Raw genomic sequence first — 13734 nt, 5'->3', positions numbered from 1 at the left:
TTCATTTTTCTCTTTCTTAGACGTTTCTCTTGGTATTTGTCTGATACTCGGACTAGACACACAGAACGGAGACATCAACTGCCTGAGCACTATTTGGCACATTGCGGGAGCGATTGACTTCGAAGTTAGTTTTAATCCTTTTTCTCTTTTAAGAGATTGAACATGTAATTATAGTTTGGGTATTTTTATAAATTTAGTGTTGTTATATATGTAGATTAGATTGTCATGTTATTAGAATTTGTTCGGTTGTGTGGAATGAATGTACAAATTACTGAATTAGTAAATGTTAATTAATTAATTTAATTGAAATTTTTAATTAATTTAATTGTAATGATTAGTTTTAACTTATTTTTTAAATGTTTATTGTATTTTTACATGTATTTAAATAAAATATTATATTCTCAATTTTAATTTTCAATATGTTGTATTGACATTTGATAAATTAATTATCAATTAGATTTTTTATAATTAATTATTTTGAAATGTGAAATAGTTATTTATTGTTAATTTTTATCTTTATATGTTGAAATAAAATTATATTTATTATTGAAATACATTCATCTTTTAATCAGTGTTCTGAAAATCGAATAGGACCCATCGGTTTGACCGGATTAATCAAAAACCAATTTTTTAGTCAATTCGGTTGATGTATAGAATCTTTTTGCAAAAAATGGTTAATAAATCAGATAAACTGATGGTTAACCAGTGAACTGGCCCGGTATTTATGCACCCTGGTTTGTTTCTCTATCCATCAAACGGCACCGTTTGATTCATTAAAAAAGAAAAACAAATGCAACATAATAGCCCCTCGCCTTCTTTCTCCACAAGTGGACCAAACCCAACCCTAAAAAGTAAAAACCGTATTAGAGCAGAGTAGCAACTAGCCATCCTCACCACTAACGACATTGTTGTTGCAGCTCCTCTAGCTGTTGTCCCCATTGTTTAATCTCCTTTCCTTCGTCGCAACGTGTCTTGCTTCGCAACATGTCTCTGTCTCATTCCTCCTTCGTTGCATGGCCCCTGTTTTGTCGTCCCACTGCTCAATCTCGGCTCCTCTATCGCAATGCGTCTTGCGTCTCAACTTATGTGGTGTCGCATCTCGTCTTCTCCGTCTCATTCTTCTGTCGCACACATTTCCGATTCTGCCGCGCTACAGCCCTCTTGCTTGAGTTAATTTCTTTGGTTATTCTTGCTTTTCTGAGTTAATTTCTTTGATTGTTAATTGTTGTTAACAAGAAGAATTATTGTTGTTATTTATGTTGAGTTAATTATTATTGAATTTTGTCAAATTTCGGAGTTAATTTTGTACTATTGTTCTGAATTTTTTATTTTGAGTTAGTTTTTACAAGTTTTTTAGATATTAGCATCTATTAGGGATTTTGTGTAACACCCTACCACACTAAGCTTTACGCTTAAGCTGTAAAATAGAGGTGGTGTGGTATTACGACCTCTAAAATAAAATGAGTACATATAATAGCAGAAGAATAAAAATATGCTAGGAGCCTTGAAGAAAAGAGGAAACAAAAATCGCGAAATAAAAGCGCAACGCTCAAGGTACGAGTTAACTTACGTGCTAAGAAAATCACAATTAGTAAACATAAGATAACAGAAGTAGGAATAGAGTGCCAAAGAAATAAAATAACAAGTTCCCAACTCAGCCAGTCAGGACTGGCCGGAGAATATTTACACATATATACATACATATCCCAAAACCCAAAAGTACATATACACAATCCTGCCTCTCCATAAACCTCTAGGAAGATCAAAAGAACAAGTTATGCAGAGAGAAAACCAAGTACATATATACACATCATAGCATAACAAAATAACCCTGTAACCACTCCGCTTCAAGGGTCCAGACGCCTAACAAGATGCCTCTTGACCTGCATCTGAAAAACAACAACATAGTATGGAATGAGAACCGGAGGTTCTCAGTATGATAAAGGTGCCACACACATAATATATAAGGTCCTGGGAATGTCAGAGGCAATCCTAGAATGCTGACACTCAGATTATAGAGCTTAAAGTATTAAACAGGAGCCATAAAAGATGATTTTCTAAAAATATTTAATCATAACTTAACTTAACCTTAAATCTAAGTCCCATACTACCATTCCTCCACCTCCAACTCCTTCATGCATTTTTACAAACAAATAGACAGATAAGGCAAACACAAGAAGGTTACAGTTATTATAGGTAACAAATACACATTTAGCCTTGCAAGTACATATAGGCACACCCAATTAAAGTACCAACAAGTAATTCAAGTAATATACATATGATGCATGCCTGTCCTATAGCTGATGAGGCTCGGTTATCCAGCCAACCCGGCAAGTCTGAATTGTCCTTAGACTGTCCCCCGACGTGCATCCCCAAGAGTCTATGTATAGCTTTTTCTCAAATAATCAATATTGCTCAATGGGGGTAACATTTCCGGGAATTTATATAGTGCCCGGTCACACTTACGTCGTAGGGTCAACAGAGTATCGAGTTTTCAACCTGGTATACGTGGTGGCAAGCCACGACACTTGATCTAGGGAATCTCGTATATCAGATTATTCAAATTCATAAGGCATATAAATAATTCAATTATAATTCATCAACATCCACATCATTCTCAATCGCATCTCATTCATCATTATATGTCAATCATATTCAATCCTTATCCTTCATTATCGCACCTCCCATTCCGTCCATCAATAATTCCAATTCAAAACATAATTCATTCTTTTCTAAATGAATCAAACTTAAAACATGCTCATTTTCTTAATAACTCTAAATCAAACCATATAACCTTTGAATCTAAATCTTTTTATATAATCATATAAATAAAATCTCTAATTTTTATAAAATTTTGGCAGCACCTCCTCTAAAACTCGGACTTTGTCACCCTTTTCGGGTCCAAATCTGCTTTCTTTTCAATTCAACATACCCTTCCTCATCATCATAATAGTCACCACAATAAATATACCTTAGATCAACAATTATACTCATACAATATTCAAATTCAACAACCAAAATTCAACTAAGGATCATAATTCACTAATTCTATGCTTCTAACACAAAATACCTCATTATCACAACAACCTCCACAATAGTTATACCTCAAATCAATAATTTACCAAATCATTAATTAATCAACAAGCACCAAACCAACCATGTTCATCAACAATAACATTCAACCATAATTCTCTCCAAATTAACATAACAACATTCACCATCCAAAATTAATAACTAATTATCCATTAAACTTCAACCAAATATATTCATCAACAAATTACTAAACATTAAACATACACCTGCATTCCAACTTATCCTATGGTCATCTAGCCTAAGTTTTCACAGAACATTATATATTAAATGCAAGAAATCTAAACCATACATTGGCCGATTACCACGTAACGACCAAAGCTATTTATTCAAAACCAAGGCAGCCCCTTAAAACTCAACTAATCCGCTTCCTCCAAGTTCCAGTATTCACAATTTCAAATTCCAATTATTTATTCACAACCTAATACACATTTATAACACATATATACCCAATTTAATACTCAAAGCTCAAATTCAATGAAATTAAAATAGAATTATCATATCCTCACCTTATCCAAGCTTCACATAAGTAAGAGTGAACGTTTTCCTCAAGCTAATTGAATCCTAAAACATCAAATATCAAAGAAATTCAACATTCCTTCTCAAAACTCGAAAGTTGGTGGAAATGAAGGCTGAGTGTGAAATAACGAGTTAGCTATAAAATTGTTCCAGTAGAAACGTAGAGCTCAACACGGTGAACGCATGATCGCAAACGGTGCAGCGATTGGAGCTCGTACGGAGAAGTTACGGGAGTTAGAAATTTACCGTAAAGTTACGGGGTGTTTCGTTTCTCTCCTCCCTGGAGAAGCTTTCAGCTTCGTGCTGCAGAAAATAAGGGAGAAGGCATTGTTGGGTTCACTTAAAAGGGCTGGTCCGGTTGGACCGATAGCCCGATTCGGGTCCAGTTCAACCGGTTCGACCCGTTCGGTCTAATCTTGGACCATTTTCTTCGAAATTGGTGTCAAAATTCTTGTTTCGACGAGCTCTATCCTAATTTAATATAATTTTCACATTTCTAATCTTCCTTATTAAAAATAATTTATTGACTAATTATCTGCTAATTTAACCGGAATTTACATTTTGTGAGCATTTTAATGGTGTTATAATAAACCTTTCTTGATACTCTTGAGTGATACATAACAATTGAAATTGTTGCTTCTTAACTTTTTGAACTTGTGTTCCTTCTTTTTATAAAGCACAATAAATCTGCATTTTAAGGCTCCGGTATCTTGACTTTGTAAACAACTATCATAGAATATCATGTGTTGCAAGTTAGCTTTTTCTCTTTCATATTACTTTATTGTTTATTTTGTTATTTTTACTGATTCTCAGTTGTTGGAATCTGATTCTAATTTGGAGTTGCTATTTTTTCTATTTTTGTGAATTTTTATTTATTTTATTGATAGTTATTTGATTATTAGAAGTTATTGTTAAAATTTTTAAATTTAAAATTTTCGTTACTAATGTGACAAGTGTTGTTACTGATTATTTTATTAGAATTTAGAAATTAATTAGAATTTTTAATAATTAAATATGAACAAGTTATTATGTAAAATCTTAAAATTTTGAATTGTATTAGTTTAAAAAATATTAAATTTGAATATTTGAAATTATAAATTTAATTTTTAATAGTTTTATTATATATTTAATTAAATCGGTTCAACTATGGTTCGATTCTGGTTGGACCATTAAACCAATGAACCAATCACTTGACCGGTTTGATAATCGATTCAGTTCTCGCAACCTTGCTTTTAACAGAGGCCACACCAACTACTCCCTAGACGAGTGAGCCACACTCTTGCACCCCCAGACGCCATTGTCCCCTTACTTGAGGGAGGCTAGCATCAACGACACGATGTAACTTAGGGACTTTGTCTTTGACAACTTTCTAATTACAGCATTCGTGGAGTGGTGGCGTCCGAAGACCCACACTTCCCAACCTCTTTTCTCCCATGACCACCGACATATGTCAATATCAGATTTGTTAACTCAGACAAAAAACATACTCTCTGAGTGCGCAACATAATAGAATTTTCACACTCGAATACAACCAGCACAGTGTCACTATTCTTTATGTGATAGTTGGGATACACCATCACAACAAAATAACCATTAATACTAGACATTCATACTAAATTTATCGAAGAAACAAATGAGAAGAATGATTGAGATATTTGTGGAGAATACCAACGATTTGCAACTGATTGAATTTTGTCGTACTATATCTCGTTTACAGTGAAAACCTTTTAATTCAGCATGTATCTTGTTTATCCTGTAAACGATTTCACTTTGAGTATATCTTATTTACAGTGTAAACAAGATACTTAGATCCCACTTTATTCTACGTATCACACGTATAAATGTGATACGTGCAAGTTGTGTTGTGTCTTACTGTAAACTAGATATGCTCAAAGTGAAATTATCTACCGTGTAAACGAGATAAGTAAAAAGATGGATTTGGGTAAAAACGCTACAAATTACATATTTCAGTAAATAAAAAATTTATTTTATTTATTTAAAAAATCTCTTATATATATGTTGTGTAAGTAATCCTAATTCACATTATTTTAATTTAAATGTTAAAAATTTTATGTGTATGTTATTTTGTTAAATTTGTGTTTGATTTGATATATTTAGTTGAATTGTATAGGGTTTTATTATAGTTATGTTAATTTTTTTAAAAAAAATTAAAACTTAATAATATTCAATTATTCATGGATACCCACGGGTATTTGCCTTTTCTGTAAGAAAAAAAATAAATGAAAACTCGTAACGATAATGAGATAAGAACGACAGATAGTATTTTACTAATTTTTAATCCAACTTTCTATAGAGATTATTATTTTATTTCTCTATTTTCTCTTATAATAATAATTTTTATATATTTAATAAACATAGAAAAATTATTTGTTATATTGATTCCATAAAATTATTTATTAAATAGTATAATGTCATTTAAGAGTAGTAGGCACAAATATTAATTTTAGCAGCAATCAAAGTTATCGCATAATAAGTGTGGTTTTTACAACACAAAGATTGTCGTGAAAAAATAGTTGAGTCATCAATCCAAATAGTTGACAAACGCGAGTTATGATAACAACAAAAGTTTATAGCAAAGGCGATATATACCAACAATTCAAATTGTTGGCAAATGCGAGTTAAGTCAGTGACTGAAAAAATTACATAGTTTATGTCAGCGAATGAAATTGTTGGCAAAGACTGGTTATACTAGCAATCAAAGTTGCAAGCGATGCTGAGTTATGCCAGGAATCAAAGTTGTTGGCAAAAAACTTGGTATTACAACAAAAATATTACTGACATAACATGATTTTTACTTGTGACGTAAGGAATTGCTGCAAAAAAATTTTCTCAACATGCATGTGTTATTAATTAAAATTTTGGGTATTGCTAACATGTAACTTAAGAACACATTTTTAAAATATTATAAAAAATATTTTACTAAAAATTATTAAAAATGTAAAATATTTTAATTTTTTAATGTATTATTGAGTACATAAAAAATAAAAAAATTTATATTATTATATTTTTAAAAAATATTTTTATTAGGGCAGAAGATATATGGCTAATCCTAAAATTAGTTTTATAATAAATATTGTGTTGAGGAATTTATTTTAAAACATATTTATTCAATATATCAATCATTGCCTAAATGTAATTTCATTCAACTGCATGTATGAAAACAAAAAAGAAAACATTATTAACAAGCTAAGTCATGACATTTGTTAAGGACATCTAAAAAAAACTCAATAAATTTGATTGCACTAACCTGCACACTTTGAAGTTGCAGTGTGTTCTTCTGCTTACCTAACTTAAAATCCTAACATAGCATATTGGATTTCTAATTATTCTAAATATATGAATGAACGCATATACGATTTCTTTAGTTATTACCATCCATCAATATTCCGTAAGTTACCAAGATTCAAATCTCCATCACCATCATCAGGGAAGTCCTCATCATCATCAACTTTGTACCACTTTCGTACTGGCGAATATATTGGACAATTTTTAAGTATGCTAAGCAATTCATCGTCCATTTGTGTCATAGAATTATTCAATGCCTCCTTGTTATTGTTACAACATCCATTATCATTCTTCTCTGTATACAATATAACACACGATAATGAATTATCAATCATAATAATCAAACTTGTGAATCATGAATAAGTTAGTTTAATTTCACCTGTTGAAATCAATTGATGAGAAGAGCTTTGAGTTGCAATAATGGTGGCTGTTTCTTCCTCTTTACTGGTTCCAACTGGAGGCAATGCTGGCTCTTCAATAATTTTCCTCTTATCAGCTAATTCTTCTTCCTCCCTACCAATAACAATGGTTGCATCCATCTTTGACTTTCCCTTGCGACAAAGAGCATTACCCTCCATCACCACATCATTCAATAAACCACTACTCTTACAATAAGGAGACACAAGGGTTAATGGCAATACAAAACTTGCATTATTATTGGTGCAAGAGAAAGAAGAAGAAGAAGAAGAATTTTGATTAGGTTGTTTCTGATTATGATTTGGTGGAGGATTGGTAGCAGAAATGTTTGAAGGTAGTTCAACACTGAGATTATTTTTAGGGTAACATGAAGCTAAGACCGAATAAAATGGTGATGAAGAAAAGTGTTGTGCTTGTTGAACCGTTATTTGTGGATGATATTCTCTTAGGCGCTTCTTCATTCTTGAGTTCCAAAAGTTTTTGATGTCATTGTCTGATCTTCCAGGAACCTGAAAATGGAAAACATATATATATAATAACATTGTAAATGGAAAAGGCTCTTGCCTGGTTCTGATGATGGAAACAATACAATCCAACTGCAGCCAGAATGGTATTTGATATTGCTTTTTGTATAGATATCAGCCAAATTCTCGTCTAATCCTATCGAAAATCTCTTGGAATGAATTTTTAGATTTAGATGTAATTTTGGAAGAACTTGGAGCATATTTGGAAAACTATCAAACACAACAACCACAATACATCATCACAGAAGAAAAAGAATCATCATCAAATTTCAAGTTTAAATTTCAATCACAACAGTAACAAGAAGAATTAACAGAACATGAAATCGCAGAAGCATCAGCAAAAATTCAAGAAAAACAAGAGGTAGAGTCAATGCAAATTCAGATTTAACAAGCAAATCAGTAACAAATTTAATAGCAATAGATCACAAATTCAATTTCACAAGATCAGTAATCAAACCTTTTTTCTTAGTCAAAATTGAGTCTAACTCTATTAGTTAAAATTAGGGGAGTATATATAGTTCGACTCGATCTAAAGATCCGGCCCATGCCTAAAGCATTTTAGGACATGTTGGCCCGGACCCAAAGTGGCCTGGGTCTAATCCAAAAAAAGAGAATGAAACTTGTAAAGATACTTAAAATGAGACCGGGCCATAGTTTGGATCACCCGAATCCGACCCGGTGAATATACACTTCTCAAAATTAGGGCACGAATTCATGTAGTGCACAATAAAGATTGAAGGCATCCAACGAGGCTGAGGCACAACCCTAAAGCCTGAACTTTGTCTTCTCTCCTCAACACACAACCACTGAACCACGCCCCATCGTCCCCACACGCATGGCGGCGACGACGCTACCCTTTCCCTCTCAGCCCTCTCAGTCACTCACCAGCCACCGACACCACTCACCAGCCTCAAAGTGGCCTTGCCCCACGAAAAAGCTCCTCTGTTGGATTGCTTCTCGGCAACGACTAACGATGACTCTCAGCGAAGTGCGATGGCGTTTCTCTACTGCCTCCAGTCGTCTTCTTCTTCTCTGCCACCATCAATCAGCTACTAGAAGTCATCATTTCTGCTCTGCTCTCTTCTCTAGTCGTCTTCTTCTCTTTGCTGATATCTGTTCTCTGACTAAGAATTTTGATTATTGGAACTTCTGATCATTGGTGTTGATTATTGTTCTGATTTTTTATTATCAGCGACGGTAGTTTCTTCTTTTTTTTGAAAAAATTAATTAGTAATTGTATTTTGGTGTTCTGATTCTTGTTCTGATTACCAGTAAATTAAATATTGCTAATTATTACTGAATCTGAAAAAAATTAATTAGTTTTGATTTCTTTTATTTCTTTTTTTAGTTGAATCTAATGTATTGCTGATTCTAATCTAAATTAGAATCTGAAAATATCTATTGTTGATTACTGCTGAATCTGAAAAAAAATAATTTTTTGCTAAAAAAATTAATTAATTTTGATAGATCACCCGATTTTTATCCAATATAAATGTGGACTAAATATGTATAAGTTTTATCAGTAGGATCGGATTATGGTCTAAAAAATAGACCGGTATATATATTTAGAGTTGGATCTGAGCTAAGACGAACTTAGATTCATTCAATCTATGTACACCCCTAGTTAAAATGGTGATTATAAATCATTACAAAAAAATGCTTCAATTTTAGAAAAATATTTGCATCAAACACTTTTAACATTTGCATAAAATACATTATTACGAATTAATTATGTATTTAAATTATATTTTAATTAATAAAATAAAAAGAATACATGTTTGATTATTAAAAAATATTAATGTCAAAATGATATTTATTATGAAAAATGTAGACGTAGTACAAATGTCGATTTTATATATTAAAAAAATTGTGTATATATATACATCAACAAAAGTGACTTATGGAACAAGATGATTATTGCACCAAAAGACAATAGACGCACGGAAAAGAGTCGGTCACATGAATATAGACCCCAAACATGCATTTAGAATAAATAAATAAACAAATAATAAAATTTTTAGTATATATCGCAATATAAACTCTATATATATATCTAAGCGATACCTTGGTAGCCATTAGAGCCCATTTGTTTCCAAACTTAGCATGAAGATCATCAATGGTTTTCTCCTCTTCTTCAGAGAAAGGACCCTTCTTCAAGTCAGGATTTAGATGGTTCGACCATCTAAGCCTACAACTTTTGCGACTTCTCCTCAACTCAGAATTCTTTCGAATTAAACTCCAATTACCTTTGCCCCACTTCTCTACCTGCTCGATAAGTATGGCGTCCTCTCTCGGCGTCCAAGGCCCCTTTCTCAAATCATCTCTCCAAGACTCACCATCCTCATTGTTCTTGTTATTATTGGAGATCATTTTGACCTTATATGTATATGGCTGCTGCTGCTTCTTAATTGCACCAATCTATATTTGTTTTGATACGAAACAAAGACATAAATGGGTATGTAAGGACTAAGAATTTGATCGATGAAACAAGAAAGAAATGAAGTTAGAGAAAGATGTGGGGTTTTGTTTTGTTTTGTTTCGGTGTTTAGTGTTTTAGAGAGACGGAAGAAAAGTGAGGTATGAGAGCTAACACTTCATAATACTTCCAAGTTATATATAGCAGCACCGGCACGAATTCAGGCACTTAAAAAAATAATTTTATTAATTTAATTTTTTTTATAATCTATTTTTTTAAAGATTTTAATTTTGATACATTGATTAATGGTACAAAATATTTTACACAATGTCTAATTACATCCAATTTTTTGTATCATTATTTACATGGTCAATCTAATTATGTAATTAGATGTACGTATAAAATTATTTTTCATTGACAAAATAAATAACGTGCATGAAAATTAATTTTTTTTAAATTATAAAGTATTTATAAATATGTCCACAAAATTAAAAATATTTTATTAGTTACACGTACTTTTAGTTTTCTTTTAATAATTTCTAATTATTTACTTAGTATTAATAAAAATATTTTAGAGACTAATTTATTATTAAAAATTTTTTAGAAATCGGCCTATTAATCAAATATATTTTTGGTGTAACAAGAGAAAAACATATAAATAGAGGTTAATTTCATAATTTTTTGGTGTATCAAGGGAAAAACACATATAAATAAAGGTTAATTTCTGTGATCAAAGAAGAAAAAAATTAAGTTCCACACAAGAAAGTTTGGAATAAATGGATGACCTATGTCTTACATTATTTGGGTGTGTTTTTAAAAATATTTTTAAAAAAATAAAATTAATTTTATATAAAAAATTTATTTATCAATTATATTTAATATAATAATATAAAAATATTTTTTATTTATTTATTATGTAAAAAATATTTTTTAAATAAAAAAATCTTTTTTAAAAATAATATAAATTATAATTTAAAAATTTTTTTTTAGTATTTTTATTTTTATTATTAAAAATTTATCAAATATATTAAAAAATAACTTTTTTTAATAACTTAATAACACTCATATAACTCTTAATCTTATTATAATTTCAAGCTATCTTAATCTTTTAATTTCATAATGCCTCAGTAAAAGAAAAAGAAACAAAATTTAAACTCTCATGTTTGAGGTTGTAATAATTAAAAACAAACATGATGATGACGATATTAAGAGAGAACTGCCTACATAATTTTTTTATATTGATGTATGGTTTTATAGGCGTGTTTATATATTTATAATTTTTATATATTCTCCAACTTAATTATTATACACACTATTTTTACATTATTACAAATTATTATATATTAAAAATTTAATTGTAATGTGTTAATAATATAAATGAATCAAGTACTATTTTTTGGAAAAACTTTTAAGTAAGATAACACTAAGATGAATGTAATACTTTTGTTAATGTAATACACTGCATGATTGAATACTTGCGGTACTTAATTAATTTTTTACATTGAAAATTCCATAATAATAATAATAATAATAATAATAATAATAATAATAATAATAATATAATTCATATATAAAATTTAATATTACATAAATTAAAATTATTTAATACACAATTAATAATATAATTCTCTAAAATTATACTTATTTAATTTGGTAACATCTCATTATACAAAATTTATTTTTTCATTATATATATATATTATATAATACTGTATAGCAATATATTTGAATTTTAAAATCTAAATCCTAAGTAGTATATATATAATATTGTATAGTCGCATATTTAAATTTTAAAATCTAGATTCTAAATAATATACGTTAAATTCTATATTTTAGATTTTAAATTATATATCATAAATCTTAAATTTTAAAATTTAAATTTGAGCCCTTAATATAAAATATAATAAATAAAAGAATTAAATTTAAATTAATTAAAGAATACAGTACTCTTTATTTAATAATTTTTTTTAAATAAACTACACATCTACCACTTTTTTTATTAGAAAAAAATATACGAATAATATAAAATTAGTCATTAATATCATTTGCTTTATACGCCGTCTTTTAAATAATTGTATGGAAAAAATTGATTAAACAATAATATAAAATATTTGTAATTAAATCATTGAAATATACATGTAAATTGGAACTAAATAAGTAATAAGATTATCAAAACAATAAAATGTTAGATTAAATTGCTAAACGGTGGAATAAATTAAAATTTTAAATATGTTAACCTAAAAAATTGGTCTAATTCACAAATTTTGGTAGAGTACAACTCATTAGTTTATCTAGAAGATTTTGTTCGGTGATTAGAATATATACACAAATTTTGAAAATTAAATATCTAAATACACTCCTTTCAATTTTTTTCATTTATTTATAAATTAAATTAAAATTCTATTTTATTTTATTTTTTATAATACTTTAATAAATAACAAAAATTTATGTTGTAATTTAATTATTTTTTATTTATATTTAAATAATAATTATATTTTAATTTATTATTTTCTATTAAAATAATTTTAATTAATTTTATAATTCTTACAAAAAAAGGTTAGACTAACGTGTGACAATCCCATAAAACTACCAACAGACTATAAGAGAAGACAAATTAATATTTTAAATTTATTTTATTTTAATAAATTGGAGCTATAACTTCAAATCGATCTTAACAGACTTTTTGATAAAATAGCCAACGACTCACCGCAACTTTGATACCCATCTATATTAAGTAAAGTTCTAAAATTTTAATTTTGATAAACAATTTAATTAATTTTTTAAAAAAATAATTTAAATAATAAATATTTATATTAAAAATAATTTATAAATAAATTATTTTATATTTAATTTTTTAATTTTAAAAATATTTATTTAAAAAATAATAAAAAATTATTATAAAAGAAGTTTTTTTTTAAATTTTTTTATAAATACTTAAATATTTTTTAAAAAATTACAATTAATTTTAAAAATTGTATCAAACATTAGTACTATATCTTTTTATAAATTAAAAATTAAAAAAATTACTTATAAACTTATTTAAACAAGCCTTTAATCTATTTTTTATTTTTGCAATACTAAGATATGCAACTTATATTATTATTTTAATAATAAAATTGTTTTTTATTCTTTTTGTCATCAATATCTTGAATTTGAACATATATTATCTCTTTCTTCATTAATGATAAAGTTTGAAATTAATGCTTTAAGTATCCATTAATGACATGGTATGAAATATGCATTTTTTTATAGTATTATTTTTTTTAAGAGTACTATATTATATTTTATAGATCTATTACACATTAAAATAATATTGTTATCCAAGTCTAATTAAGTAAATTTAATACTAACAAAAATTATTCTCATTAAAAAGAGTAGGATTACACATATACACATCATTTTTTTCAACCAAGTCATTTACATTCACACGTGGGATTTTACGTTATCGTCGTCGTTTTCTTC

This window comes from Arachis stenosperma, chromosome 8 (genome assembly GCF_014773155.1).
Source record: "Arachis stenosperma cultivar V10309 chromosome 8, arast.V10309.gnm1.PFL2, whole genome shotgun sequence".
Lineage (NCBI taxonomy): Eukaryota > Viridiplantae > Streptophyta > Magnoliopsida > Fabales > Fabaceae > Arachis > Arachis stenosperma.
The sequence above is the reverse complement of the archived record's forward strand: the minus strand, read 5'-3'. Positions refer to the sequence as shown.